This window comes from Sturnus vulgaris, unplaced genomic scaffold, assembly GCF_052056855.1.
Source record: "Sturnus vulgaris isolate bStuVul1 unplaced genomic scaffold, bStuVul1.hap1 Scaffold_179, whole genome shotgun sequence".
Lineage (NCBI taxonomy): Eukaryota > Metazoa > Chordata > Aves > Passeriformes > Sturnidae > Sturnus > Sturnus vulgaris.
The window spans coordinates 27,501-42,500 of NW_028276107.1; positions in this window are offsets into that span (position 1 = coordinate 27,501).

Sequence of the window (15,000 nt, forward strand, 5' to 3'; positions counted from 1 at the left end):
CCTGGAACAACGCAGCCTCGCCTGGGCCGGGGGAGCGCGGTGGCTCTCGGATCGCATCGCTCTCTCTGGGGGCTTTCTCGCTTCTCCCCCGGACTGAACACGCAGCCTCGGCCTGGGCCGGGGAGCGGCTCTCGGATCGCATCGGTCTCTCTGGGGGCTTTCTCGCTTCTCCCCCGACTGAGCACGCAGCCTCGCCTGGGCCGGGGAGCGGCTCTCGGATCGCATCGGTCTCTCTCTCTGGGCTAACCTGTCCCAGTCGAACTGGGTAAGACGGGAAGCCGGACGAAGCCACGCGACTCGCCCCGACATCGGCGGTGTTCTTCTGGCCCTGGCGACCGCACGCGCGTCCGCCCTTCTCCGCCACGGACACAGGCACGGCAACAGCCTGTGGGGATACGGCCCGTCACCTCGTTCCCATAATACGGACAGATGGGCCCGAAGCGGCGGAGGCCGGAAAGAGAACCGATGTACGTGACCGAGGGGGCGCAGTGGCGCACGCCGCCTTCTACGATGACATAGCCGGAGGCAGCGAGAAACAGCGACCCCTTGGAGTACTTCCAGGCCGGCGGCGGACAACAGGTCTACCAGCCATGAAACGGGCAACAGGTCTACCGACGGCTTGCTGCGGACAACAGGTCTACCCAGCCATGAAACGGGCAACAGGTCTACCAAGCTGCGGACACCAGGTCTACCCAGGGCATGCTGCGGACACCAGGTCTACCCACGGCTTGCTGCGGACAACAGGTCTACCCAGCTGCGGACAACAGGTCTACCCAGGGCATGAAACGGGCAACAGGTCTACCAAGCTGCGGACACCAGGTCTACCCAGGGCATGCTGCGGACACCAGGTCTACCCACGGCTTGCTGCGGACAACAGGTCTACCCAGCCATGAAACGGGCAACAGGTCTACCAAGCTGCGGACACCAGGTCTACCCAGGGCATGCTGCGGACACCAGGTCTACCCACGGCTTGCTGCGGACACCAGGTCTACCCAGCCATGAAACGGGCAACAGGTCTACCAAGCTGCGGACACCAGGTCTACCCAGGGCATGCTGCGGACACCAGGTCTACCCACTCAATGCTGCGGACAACAGGTCTACCCAGCCATGAAACGGGCAACAGGTCTACCAAGCTGCGGACACCAGGTCTACCCAGGGCATGCTGCGGACACCAGGTCTACCCAGCCATGAAACGGGCAACAGGTCTACTCACGGCTTGCTGCGGACAACAGGTCTACCCAGCCATGAAACGGGCAACAGGTCTACCAAGCTGCGGACAACAGGTCTACCCAGGGCATGCTGCGGACACCAGGTCTACCCACTCAATGCTGCGGACAACAGGTCTACCCAGGCATGAATCGGGCAACAGGTCTACCAAGCTCCGGACACCAGGTCTACCCACGGCTTGCTGCGGACAACAGGTCTACCCAGCCATGAAACGGGCAACAGGTCTACCAAGCTGCGGACAACAGGTCTACCCAGGGCATGCTGCGGACACCAGGTCTACCCACTCAATGCTGCGGACAACAGGTCTACCCAGGCATGAATCGGGCAACAGGTCTACCAAGCTCCGGACACCAGGTCTACCCACGGCTTGCTGCGGACACCAGGTCTACCCAGCCATGAAACGGGCAACAGGTCTACCAAGCTGCGGACACCAGGTCTACCCAGGGCATGCTGCGGACACCAGGTCTACCCACGGCTTGCTGCGGACACCAGGTCTACCCAGCCATGAAACGGGCAACAGGTCTACCAAGCTGCGGACACCAGGTCTACCCAGGGCATGCTGCGGACACCAGGTCTACCCACGGCTTGCTGCGGACACCAGGTCTACCCAGCCATGAAACGGGCAACAGGTCTACCAAGCTGCGGACACCAGGTCTACCCAGGGCATGCTGCGGACACCAGGTCTACCCACGGCTTGCTGCGGACAACAGGTCTACCCAGCTGCGGACAACAGGTCTACCCAGGGCATGAAACGGGCAACAGGTCTACCAAGCTGCGGACACCAGGTCTACCCAGGGCATGCTGCGGACACCAGGTCTACCCACGGCTTGCTGCGGACAACAGGTCTACCCAGCCATGAAACGGGCAACAGGTCTACCAAGCTGCGGACACCAGGTCTACCCAGGGCATGCTGCGGACACCAGGTCTACCCACGGCTTGCTGCGGACACCAGGTCTACCCAGCCATGAAACGGGCAACAGGTCTACCAAGCTGCGGACACCAGGTCTACCCAGGGCATGCTGCGGACACCAGGTCTACCCACGGCTTGCTGCGGACAACAGGTCTACCCAGCCATGAAACGGGCAACAGGTCTACCAAGCTGCGGACACCAGGTCTACCCAGGGCATGCTGCGGACACCAGGTCTACCCAGCCATGAAACGGGCAACAGGTCTACTCACGGCTTGCTGCGGACAACAGGTCTACCCAGCCATGAAACGGGCAACAGGTCTACCAAGCTGCGGACAACAGGTCTACCCAGGGCATGCTGCGGACACCAGGTCTACCCACTCAATGCTGCGGACAACAGGTCTACCCAGGCATGAATCGGGCAACAGGTCTACCAAGCTCCGGACACCAGGTCTACCCACGGCTTGCTGCGGACAACAGGTCTACCCAGCCATGAAACGGGCAACAGGTCTACCAAGCTGCGGACACCAGGTCTACCCAGGGCATGCTGCGGACACCAGGTCTACCCACTCAATGCTGCGGACAACAGGTCTACCCAGGCATGAATCGGGCAACAGGTCTACCAAGCTCCGGACACCAGGTCTACCCACGGCTTGCTGCGGACACCAGGTCTACCCAGCCATGAAACGGGCAACAGGTCTACCAAGCTGCGGACACCAGGTCTACCCAGGGCATGCTGCGGACACCAGGTCTACCCACGGCTTGCTGCGGACACCAGGTCTACCCAGCCATGAAACGGGCAACAGGTCTACCAAGCTGCGGACACCAGGTCTACCCAGGGCATGCTGCGGACACCAGGTCTACCCACGGCTTGCTGCGGACACCAGGTCTACCCAGCCATGAAACGGGCAACAGGTCTACCAAGCTGCGGACACCAGGTCTACCCAGGGCATGCTGCGGACACCAGGTCTACCCAGCCATGAAACGGGCAACAGGTCTACTCACGGCTTGCTGCGGACAACAGGTCTACCCAGCCATGAAACGGGCAACAGGTCTACCAAGCTGCGGACAACAGGTCTACCCAGGGCATGCTGCGGACACCAGGTCTACCCACTCAATGCTGCGGACAACAGGTCTACCCAGGCATGAATCGGGCAACAGGTCTACCAAGCTCCGGACACCAGGTCTACCCACGGCTTGCTGCGGACAACAGGTCTACCCAGCCATGAAACGGGCAACAGGTCTACCAAGCTGCGGACACCAGGTCTACCCAGGGCATGCTGCGGACACCAGGTCTACCCAGCCATGAAACGGGCAACAGGTCTACTCACGGCTTGCTGCGGACACCAGGTCTACCCAGCCATGAAACGGGCAACAGGTCTACCAAGCTGCGGACACCAGGTCTACCCAGGGCATGCTGCGGACACCAGGTCTACCCACTCAATGCTGCGGACAACAGGTCTACCCAGGCATGAATCGGGCAACAGGTCTACCAAGCTCCGGACACCAGGTCTACCCACGGCTTGCTGCGGACAACAGGTCTACCCAGCCATGAAACGGGCAACAGGTCTACCAAGCTGCGGACACCAGGTCTACCCAGGGCATGCTGCGGACACCAGGTCTACCCAGCCATGAAACGGGCAACAGGTCTACTCACGGCTTGCTGCGGACACCAGGTCTACCCAGCCATGAAACGGGCAACAGGTCTACCAAGCTGCGGACACCAGGTCTACCCAGGGCATGCTGCGGACACCAGGTCTACCCACTCAATGCTGCGGACAACAGGTCTACCCAGGCATGAATCGGGCAACAGGTCTACCAAGCTCCGGACACCAGGTCTACCCACGGCTTGCTGCGGACAACAGGTCTACCCAGCCATGAAACGGGCAACAGGTCTACCAAGCTGCGGACACCAGGTCTACCCAGGGCATGCTGCGGACACCAGGTCTACCCACGGCTTGCTGCGGACACCAGGTCTACCCAGCCATGAAACGGGCAACAGGTCTACCAAGCTGCGGACACCAGGTCTACCCAGGGCATGCTGCGGACAACAGGTCTACCCAGCCATGAAACGGGCAACAGGTCTACTCACGGCTTGCTGCGGACAACAGGTCTACCCAGCCATGAAACGGGCAACAGGTCTACCAAGCTGCGGACAACAGGTCTACCCAGGGCATGCTGCGGACACCAGGTCTACCCACTCAATGCTGCGGACAACAGGTCTACCCAGGCATGAATCGGGCAACAGGTCTACCAAGCTCCGGACACCAGGTCTACCCACGGCTTGCTGCGGACAACAGGTCTACCCAGCCATGAAACGGGCAACAGGTCTACCAAGCTGCGGACACCAGGTCTACCCAGGGCATGCTGCGGACACCAGGTCTACCCAGCCATGAAACGGGCAACAGGTCTACTCACGGCTTGCTGCGGACAACAGGTCTACCCAGCCATGAAACGGGCAACAGGTCTACCAAGCTGCGGACACCAGGTCTACCCAGGGCATGCTGCGGACACCAGGTCTACCCACTCAATGCTGCGGACAACAGGTCTACCCAGGCATGAATCGGGCAACAGGTCTACCAAGCTCCGGACACCAGGTCTACCCACGGCTTGCTGCGGACAACAGGTCTACCCAGCCATGAAACGGGCAACAGGTCTACCAAGCTGCGGACACCAGGTCTACCCAGGGCATGCTGCGGACACCAGGTCTACCCAGCCATGAAACGGGCAACAGGTCTACTCACGGCTTGCTGCGGACACCAGGTCTACCCAGCCATGAAACGGGCAACAGGTCTACCAAGCTGCGGACACCAGGTCTACCCAGGGCATGCTGCGGACACCAGGTCTACCCAGCCATGAAACGGGCAACAGGTCTACTCACGGCTTGCTGCGGACACCAGGTCTACCCAGCCATGAAACGGGCAACAGGTCTACCAAGCTGCGGACACCAGGTCTACCCAGGGCATGCTGCGGACACCAGGTCTACCCACTCAATGCTGCGGACAACAGGTCTACCCAGGCATGAATCGGGCAACAGGTCTACCAAGCTGCGGACACCAGGTCTACCCAGGGCATGCTGCGGACACCAGGTCTACCCACGGCTTGCTGCGGACAACAGGTCTACCAACTCAATGCTGCGGACACCAGGTCTACCCAGCCATGAAACGGGCAACAGGTCTACCAAGCTGCGGACACCAGGTCTACCCAGGGCATGCTGCGGACACCAGGTCTACCCAGCCATGAAACGGGCAACAGGTCTACCAAGCTGCGGACAACAGGTCTACCCAGCCATGAAACGGGCAACAGGTCTACTCACTCAATGCTGCGGACACCAGGTCTACCCAGCCATGAAACGGGCAACAGGTCTACCAACTCAATGCTGCGGACAACAGGTCTACCCAGCCATGAAACGGGCAACAGGTCTACCAAGCTGCGGACACCAGGTCTACCCACTCAATGCTGCGGACAACAGGTCTACCCAGGCATGAATCGGGCAACAGGTCTACCAAGCTGCGGACACCAGGTCTACCCACGGCTTGCTGCGGACACCAGGTCTACCCAGCCATGAAACGGGCAACAGGTCTACCAAGCTGCGGACACCAGGTCTACCCAGGGCATGCTGCGGACACCAGGCCTACCCAGCCATGAAACGGGCAACAGGTCTACCAAGCTGCGGACAACAGGTCTACCCAGGGCATGCTGCGGACAACAGGTCTACCCAGCCATGAAACGGGCAACAGGTCTACTCACGGCTTGCTGCGGACACCAGGTCTACCCAGCCATGAAACGGGCAACAGGTCTACCAAGCTGCGGACACCAGGTCTACCCAGGGCATGCTGCGGACACCAGGTCTACCCACGGCTTGCTGCGGACACCAGGTCTACCCAGCCATGAAACGGGCAACAGGTCTACCAGGCTGCGGACACCAGGTCTACCCAGGGCATGCTGCGGACACCAGGTCTACCCACGGCTTGCTGCGGACAACAGGTCTACCCAGCCATGAAACGGGCAACAGGTCAACCAAGCTGCGGACACCAGGTCTACCCAGGGCATGCTGCGGACACCAGGTCTACCCAGCCATGAAACGGGCAACAGGTCTACTCACGGCTTGCTGCGGACACCAGGTCTACCCAGCCATGAAACGGGCAACAGGTCTACCAAGCTGCGGACACCAGGTCTACCCAGGGCATGCTGCGGACACCAGGTCTACCCACGGCTTGCTGCGGACAACAGGTCTACCCAGGCATGAATCGGGCAACAGGTCTACCAAGCTCCGGACACCAGGTCTACCCACGGCTTGCTGCGGACAACAGGTCTACCCAGCCATGAAACGGGCAACAGGTCTACCCACTCAATGCTGCGGACAACAGGTCTACCCAGCCATGAAACGGGCAACAGGTCTACCAAGCTGCGGACACCAGGTCTACCCAGGGCATGCTGCGGACACCAGGTCTACCCAGCCATGAAACGGGCAACAGGTCTACTCACGGCTTGCAGCGGACAACAGGTCTACCCAGCCATGAAACGGGCAACAGGTCTACCAAGCTGCGGACACCAGGTCTACCCAGGGCATGCTGCGGACACCAGGTCTACCCAGCCATGAAACGGGCAACAGGTCTACCAAGCTGCGGACACCAGGTCTACCCAGGGCATGCTGCGGACACCAGGTCTACCAACTCAATGCTGCGGACACCAGGTCTACCCAGCCATGAAACGGGCAACAGGTCTACCAACTCAATGCTGCGGGCAACAGGTCTACCCAGGCATGAATCGGGCAACAGGTCTACCAAGCTGCGGACACCAGGTCTACCCACGGCTTGCTGCGGACAACAGGTCTACCCAGGCATGAATCGGGCAACAGGTCTACCAAGCTGCGGACACCAGGTCTACCCACGGCTTGCTGCGGACACCAGGTCTACCCAGCCATGAAACGGGCAACAGGTCTACCAAGCTGCGGACACCAGGTCTACCCAGGGCATGCTGCGGACACCAGGTCTACCCAGCCATGAAACGGGCAACAGGTCTACTCACGGCTTGCTGCGGACACCAGGTCTACCCAGCCATGAAACGGGCAATAGGTCTACCAAGCTGCGGACACCAGGTCTACCCAGGGCATGCTGCGGACACCAGGTCTACCCAGCCATGAAACGGGCAACAGGTCTACTCACGGCTTGCTGCGGACACCAGGTCTACCCAGCCATGAAACGGGCAACAGGTCTACCAAGCTGCGGACACCAGGTCTACCCAGGGCATGCTGCGGACACCAGGTCTACCCACGGCTTGCTGCGGACAACAGGTCTACCCAGCCATGAAACGGGCAAGAGGTCTACCAAGCTGCGGACACCAGGTCTACCCAGGGCATGCTGCGGACACCAGGTCTACCCACGGCTTGCTGCGGACAACAGGTCTACCAACTCAATGCTGCGGACAACAGGTCTACCCAGCCATGAAACGGGCAACAGGTCTACCAAGCTGCGGACACCAGGTCTACCCACGGCTTGCTGCGGACACCAGGTCTACCCAGCCATGAAACGGGCAACAGGTCTACCAAGCTGCGGACACCAGGTCTACCCAGGGCATGCTGCGGACACCAGGTCTACCCAGCCATGAAACGGGCAACAGGTCTACCAAGCTGCGGACACCAGGTCTACCCAGCCATGAAACGGGCAACAGGTCTACTCACTCAATGCTGCGGACACCAGGTCTACCCAGCCATGAAACGGGCAACAGGTCTACCAACTCAATGCTGCGGACAACAGGTCTACCCAGCCATGAAACGGGCAACAGGTCTACCAAGCTGCGGACACCAGGTCTACCCAGGGCATGCTGCGGACACCAGGTCTACCCACGGCTTGCTGCGGACAACAGGTCTACCCAGGCATGAAACGGGCAACAGGTCTACCAAGCTGCGGACACCAGGTCTACCCAGGGCATGCTGCGGACACCAGGTCTACCAACTCAATGCTGCGGACACCAGGTCTACCCAGCCATGAAACGGGCAACAGGTCTACCAACTCAATGCTGCGGGCAACAGGTCTACCCAGGGCATGCTGCGGACACCAGGTCTACCCACTCAATGCTGCGGACAACAGGTCTACCCAGCCATGAATCGGGCAACAGGTCTACCAAGCTGCGGACACCAGGTCTACCCACGGCTTGCTGCGGACAACAGGTCTACCCAGCCATGAAACGGGCAACAGGTCTACTCACGGCTTGCTGCGGACACCAGGTCTACCCAGCCATGAAACGGGCAACAGGTCTACCAAGCTGCGGACAACAGGTCTACCCAGCCATGAAACGGGCAACAGGTCTACCAACTCAATGCTGCGGACAACAGGTCTACCCAGCCATGAAACGGGCAACAGGTCTACCAAGCTGCGGACACCAGGTCTACCCACGGCTTGCTGCGGACACCAGGTCTACCAACTCAATGCTGCGGACACCAGGTCTACCCAGCCATGAAACGGGCAACAGGTCTACCAAGCTGCGGACACCAGGTCTACCCACGGCTTGCTGCGGACAACAGGTCTACCCAGGCATGAATCGGGCAACAGGTCTACCAAGCTGCGGACACCAGGTCTACCCACGGCTTGCTGCGGACAACAGGTCTACCCAGCCATGAAACGGGCAACAGGTCTACCAAGCTGCGGACACCAGGTCTACCCAGGGCATGCTGCGGACACCAGGTCTACCCAGCCATGAAACGGGCAACAGGTCTACTCACGGCTTGCTGCGGACAACAGGTCTACCCAGCCATGAAACGGGCAACAGGTCTACCAAGCTGCGGACAACAGGTCTACCCAGGGCATGCTGCGGACAACAGGTCTACCCAGCCATGAAACGGGCAACAGGTCTACTCACGGCTTGCTGCGGACACCAGGTCTACCCAGCCATGAAACGGGCAACAGGTCTACCAAGCTGCGGACACCAGGTCTACCCAGGGCATGCTGCGGACACCAGGTCTACCCACGGCTTGCTGCGGACACCAGGTCTACCCAGCCATGAAACGGGCAACAGGTCTACCAAGCTGCGGACACCAGGTCTACCCAGGGCATGCTGCGGACACCAGGTCTACCCACGGCTTGCTGCGGACAACAGGTCTACCCAGCCATGAAACGGGCAACAGGTCTACCAAGCTGCGGACACCAGGTCTACCCAGGGCATGCTGCGGACAACAGGTCTACCCAGCCATGAAACGGGCAACAGGTCTACTCACGGCTTGCTGCGGACACCAGGTCTACCCAGCCATGAAACGGGCAACAGGTCTACCAACTCAATGCTGCGGACAACAGGTCTACCCAGCCATGAAACGGGCAACAGGTCTACCAAGCTGCGGACACCAGGTCTACCCAGGGCATGCTGCGGACACCAGGTCTACCCACGGCTTGCTGCGGACACCAGGTCTACCCAGCCATGAAACGGGCAACAGGTCTACCAAGCTGCGGACACCAGGTCTACCCAGGGCATGCTGCGGACACCAGGTCTACCCACTCAATGCTGCGGACAACAGGTCTACCCAGCCATGAATCGGGCAACAGGTCTACCAAGCTGCGGACACCAGGTCTACCCACGGCTTGCTGCGGACACCAGGTCTACCCAGCCATGAAACGGGCACCAGGTCTACTCACGGCTTGCTGCGGACACCAAGTCTACCCAGCCATGAAACGGGCAACAGGTCTACCAAGCTGCGGACACCAGGTCTACCCAGCCATGAAACGGGCAACAGGTCTACCAACTCAATGCTGCGGACAACAGGTCTACCCAGCCATGAAACGGGCAACAGGTCTACCAAGCTGCGGACACCAGGTCTACCCACGGCTTGCTGCGGACACCAGGTCTACCAACTCAATGCTGCGGACACCAGGTCTACCCAGCCATGAAACGGGCAACAGGTCTACCAAGCTGCGGACACCAGGTCTACCCAGGGCATGCTGCGGACACCAGGTCTACCCAGCCATGAAACGGGCAACAGGTCTACCAAGCTGCGGACACCAGGTCTACCCAGGGCATGCTGCGGACACCAGGTCTACCCAGCCATGAAACGGGCAACAGGTCTACTCACGGCTTGCTGCGGACACCAGGTCTACCCAGCCATGAAACGGGCAACAGGTCTACCAAGCTGCGGACACCAGGTCTACCCAGGGCATGCTGCGGACACCAGGTCTACCCAGCCATGAAACGGGCAACAGGTCTACTCACGGCTTGCTGCGGACACCAGGTCTACCCAGCCATGAATCGGGCAACAGGTCTACCAAGCTGCGGACAACAGGTCTACCCAGGGCATGCTGCGGACACCAGGTCTACCAACTCAATGCTGCGGACACCAGGTCTACCCAGCCATGAAACGGGCAACAGGTCTACCAAGCTGCGGACACCAGGTCTACCCAGGGTATGTAGCGGACACCAGGTCTACCAACTCAATGCTGCGGACACCAGGTCTACCCAGCCATGAAACGGGCAACAGGTCTACCAAGCTGCGGACACCACGTCTACCCAGGGCATGCTGCGGACAACAGGTCTACCCAGCCATGAAACGGGCAACAGGTCTACTCACGGCTTGCTGCGGACAACAGGTCTACCCAGCCATGAAACGGGCAACAGGTCTACTCACGGCTTGCTGCGGACACCAGGTCTACCCAGCCATGAAACGGGCAACAGGTCTACCAAGCTGCGGACACCAGGTCTACCCAGCCATGAAACGGGCAACAGGTCTACCAAGCTGCGGACACCAGGTCTACCCACGGCTTGCTGCGGACAACAGGTCTACCCAGCCATGAAACGGGCAACAGGTCTACCAAGCTGCGGACACCAGGTCTACCCAGGGCATGCTGCGGACACCAGGTCTACCCAGCCATGAAACGGGCAACAGGTCTACTCACGGCTTGCTGCGGACACCAGGTCTACCCAGCCATGAAACGGGCAACAGGTCTACCAAGCTGCGGACACCAGGTCTACCCAGGGCATGCTGCGGACACCAGGTCTACCCACTCAATGCTGCGGACAACAGGTCTACCCAGCCATGAAACGGGCAACAGGTCTACCAAGCTGCGGACACCAGGTCTACCCAGGGCATGCTGCGGACACCAGGTCTACCAACTCAATGCTGCGGACAACAGGTCTACCCAGCCATGAAACGGGCAACAGGTCTACCAAGCTGCGGACACCAGGTCTACCCACGGCTTGCTGCGGACACCAGGTCTACCCAGCCATGAAACGGGCAACAGGTCTACCAAGCTGCGGACACCAGGTCTACCCAGGGCATGCTGCGGACACCAGGTCTACCCACGGCTTGCTGCGGACAACAGGTCTACCCACTCCAAGCTGCGGACACCAGGTCTAACTACTCCATTACGCGGACAACAGGTCTACCCACTCCATGCGGCGGACAACATGTCTACCCGCTCCATGCTGCGGACACCAGGTCTGCCCACGCCGTGATGCGGACCACAGGTCTACCTTCGCCATGCTGCACGCAGCCCGGGTCGCACCGGAGCTAGGTAGACCCGGTCGCCGCGGCCGTCGCAGCGCCCTCGCCCTCGACGGCGGACCCACGCCGCCGGTCCCGGAGGCGGGTAGACCTGGTCGCCGCGGCCACGGCGGCCGCCCATCCCGGAGCCCAGTAGACCTGGCCGCCGCGGGACCGGCCAAGTTTCCCGGAGTCGTGTAGACCTGGTCGTCGCGGCCACGGCCGCCGCCGCTGCGCCTTCGCCGGCGACGGCGGTCCCACCCCACCGGCCCCGGAGCCGCGTCGACCTGGCCGCCGCGGGACGGGCCACGTTTCGCGGATCCGGGTAGACGAGGCATCCTTGTACCATCTCGGAGCCGGGGAAACCCCACAGCCTCTTAACGCTCCGGAGCCCAAGTGCTCCAGCAGCCTTGCCCCGCCCGGCAGAATCGATTTCAAGACCAAGACATATTTTCGACAACATTTTATTTCATCATTTCATTTCATTTCATTTCTTTTCATTTCATTTTATTATTTTATTTTATTTCGTTTTGTTTTGTTTTGTTTTGATTTGATTTGATTTGTTTCATTTCCTCTTTGCCTTTTTTGAATGATTGCCTCTTCTATTTACTCGGAAAGAAAATCTTTTCCGGAAAACAAAACTCTTGCCAAATCTTATTTGTGATCCCTTTGGGCCCACAGCCGAGCTGACGGAGGGCCTGTGCCCGGTTCTCGCCCTGCTGACACACTGACCCCCCCAAACGGCGTCCTCCCTACCCCACGCCTCCTCCCCCGTCCCCCAGAGACCCTACCTACAGAGCCCCCCCCCACCACAAAACAGAACCTCACGGGCCGCAGCACAGCCAGGGGAAGCACGTACGTGCAGCGAAACTCGGCCCAAAGCCGCCGCGCCCTGGCACAACTCGCCCTGCCCCTTCCCGCCCCACGGAGGCGGCTGCATCGAGGCGACCGGCGCCGCCGTCGGCAAGCGGGTGGCCGCTTTCGGGCCGGTTCTTCCGCGGAAGGTCTGCAGAGCTCTTGGGGCCTCGGCGCGGGTTTGGGGGGCCGTGAGGGCTCGCTGTCGAGGCGCCCGGGGCCGGCACGAAGCCGCCTGCCCTCTCCCTGTCCCTGCCCCGTCTTCCGCAGCCACCCATTAACGCTGGGGGCGAGCCCGCCCTCCGCCATCAACCTCCCATGCAGCGCTTTCAGACTTTCCCCGCCCCTGCCCATTGTCGGCTGGGGGCGCCCTGCCCCCCGCCGTCAGCCTCCCTGGCAGCGCTTTCAGACTCTCTCGGGCCCCTGCCCATTGTCGGCTGGGGGCGCCCCGCCCCCCGCCCTCAGCCTCCCTGGCAGCGCTTTCAGACTGCCTCGGGCCCTGCCCATTGTCGGTTGGGGGCGCCCCGCCCCCCGCCCTCAGCCTCCCTGGCAGCGCTTTCAGACTGCCTCGGGCCCTGCCCATTGTCGGTTGGGGGCGACCCCGCCCTCCGCCATCAGCCTCCCTGGCAGCGCTTTCAGACTGCCTCGGGCCCTGCCCATTGTCGGTTGGGGGCGACCCCGCCCTCCGCCATCAGCCTCCCTGGCAGCACTTTCAGCCTCTTCCTGCCCCCGCCCACGGTCCCACCGGGCAGTTTACACGGCGGCGGCGGGAGGCTGATGCCGAGGTCGGCAGGCGGAGAGCCTGGTGCACAAGCAGGGATGGCGGCGGGATGATTGGCGCCGTCTGTCCCTGGTCAAAGAAGCTCTCTGTTCAGCTTTCTCGGAGCCTTTTGCTTTGGTGGCGTTCCTTCCTCCTCCGCCCCGGCGCCGCTCAAGCCTGCGGCAGGGCGGCAGCGCGGCGGGTGGGCGGCCGGGGGGAGGGGGGAGGGGGGGGGGAGGGAGGGAGCGCGCGAGCGAGCGAGCGAGCGAGCGAGCGCGCTGCAGAAATGAAGCCCGGAGCAGGGCCGCGGTCCATTCGAGCACGGGGAGGGGGCGCGACAACGCTGCCTGCTCCTGTCGGGGAGCGCTTGGGGAAGTGGGGTGCCGGCACCATGACGGCGGAGCGGACAGGGGCCGCGGCTGGGGAAGAGGCCGGCGGAGCTCGCCAGTGGATGCTGGCGCACGGAGCCGGCAGGGACACCTGGGCACGGCTGGGACCGAAAGTCGCCCGCCTTCACGCCCCGCCTTTCGCCGGGGGGAAGAAGACGCGAGAGCAGGGCTGCCTGCTGGGCTGCCAGTGCCCGCGGTCATGCCGGACGTGCAGGCCGACCGCCGAAGGCGTGCTCGCCGCTGCAGAGACGACAAGGGGGCCGCGCGTCCGATGGAAGAGACGGGGCGCCATCGCGCGGCGGCCGGGCTGCAAGGCCGGCCGACGGTAACAGGACTACCACGCCGCGGGTGGCCAGAGACAAAGACCGGCCGAGGGCAACAGGTCTACCCAGCATTATGCCGGCCGGTACCAGGGCCGGCCGAGGGCAACAGGTCTACCCAGCATTAGGCCAGCCGGAAAGACGGCCGGCAGAGGGCAACAGGTCTACCCAGCATTCGGCCGTCAGGTACAAAGGCCGGCCGAGGGCAACAGGTCTACCCAGCATTCGGCTGGCCGGTAACACGGCCGGCCGAGGGCAACAGGTCTACCCAGCATTCGGCCGTCAGGTACAAAGGCCGGCCGAGGGCAACAGGTCTACCCAGCATTAGGCCGCCACGTCCAAAGGCCGGCCGAGGGCAACAGGTCTACCCAGCATTAGGCCGCCACGTCCAAAGGCCGGCCGAGGGCAACAGGTCTACCCAGCATTCGGCCACCACGTACAAAGGCCGGCCGAGGGCAACAGGTCTACCCAGCATTCGGCTGGCCGGTAACACGGCGGGCCGAGGGCAACAGGTCTACCCAGCATTAGGCCGGCCGGTAACACTGCCGGCCGAGGGCAACAGGTCTACCCAGCATTCGGCCGCCACGTCCAAAGGCCGGCCGAGGGCAACAGGTCTACCCAGCATTAGGCCGCCACGTCCAAAGGCCGGCCGAGGGCAACAGGTCTACCCAGCATTCGGCCGCCACGTCCAAAGGCCGGCCGAGGGCAACAGGTCTACCCAGCATTAGGCCGGCCGGTAACACGGCCGGCCGAGGGCAACAGGTCTACCCAGCATTAGGCCGCCACGTCCAAAGGCCGGCCGAGGGCAACAGGTCTACCCAGCATTCGGCCGCCACGTCCAAAGGCCGGCCGAGGGCAACAGGTCTACCCAGCATTCGGCCGCCACGTCCAAAGGCCGGCCGAGGGCAACAGGTCTACCCAGCATTCGGCCGCCACGTCCAAAGGCCGGCCGAGGGCAACAGGTCTACCCAGCATTAGGCCGGCCGGTAACACGGCCGGCCGAGGGCAACAGGTCTACCCAGCATTAGGCCGCCACGTCCAAAGGCCGGCCGAGGGCAACAGGTCTACCCAGCATT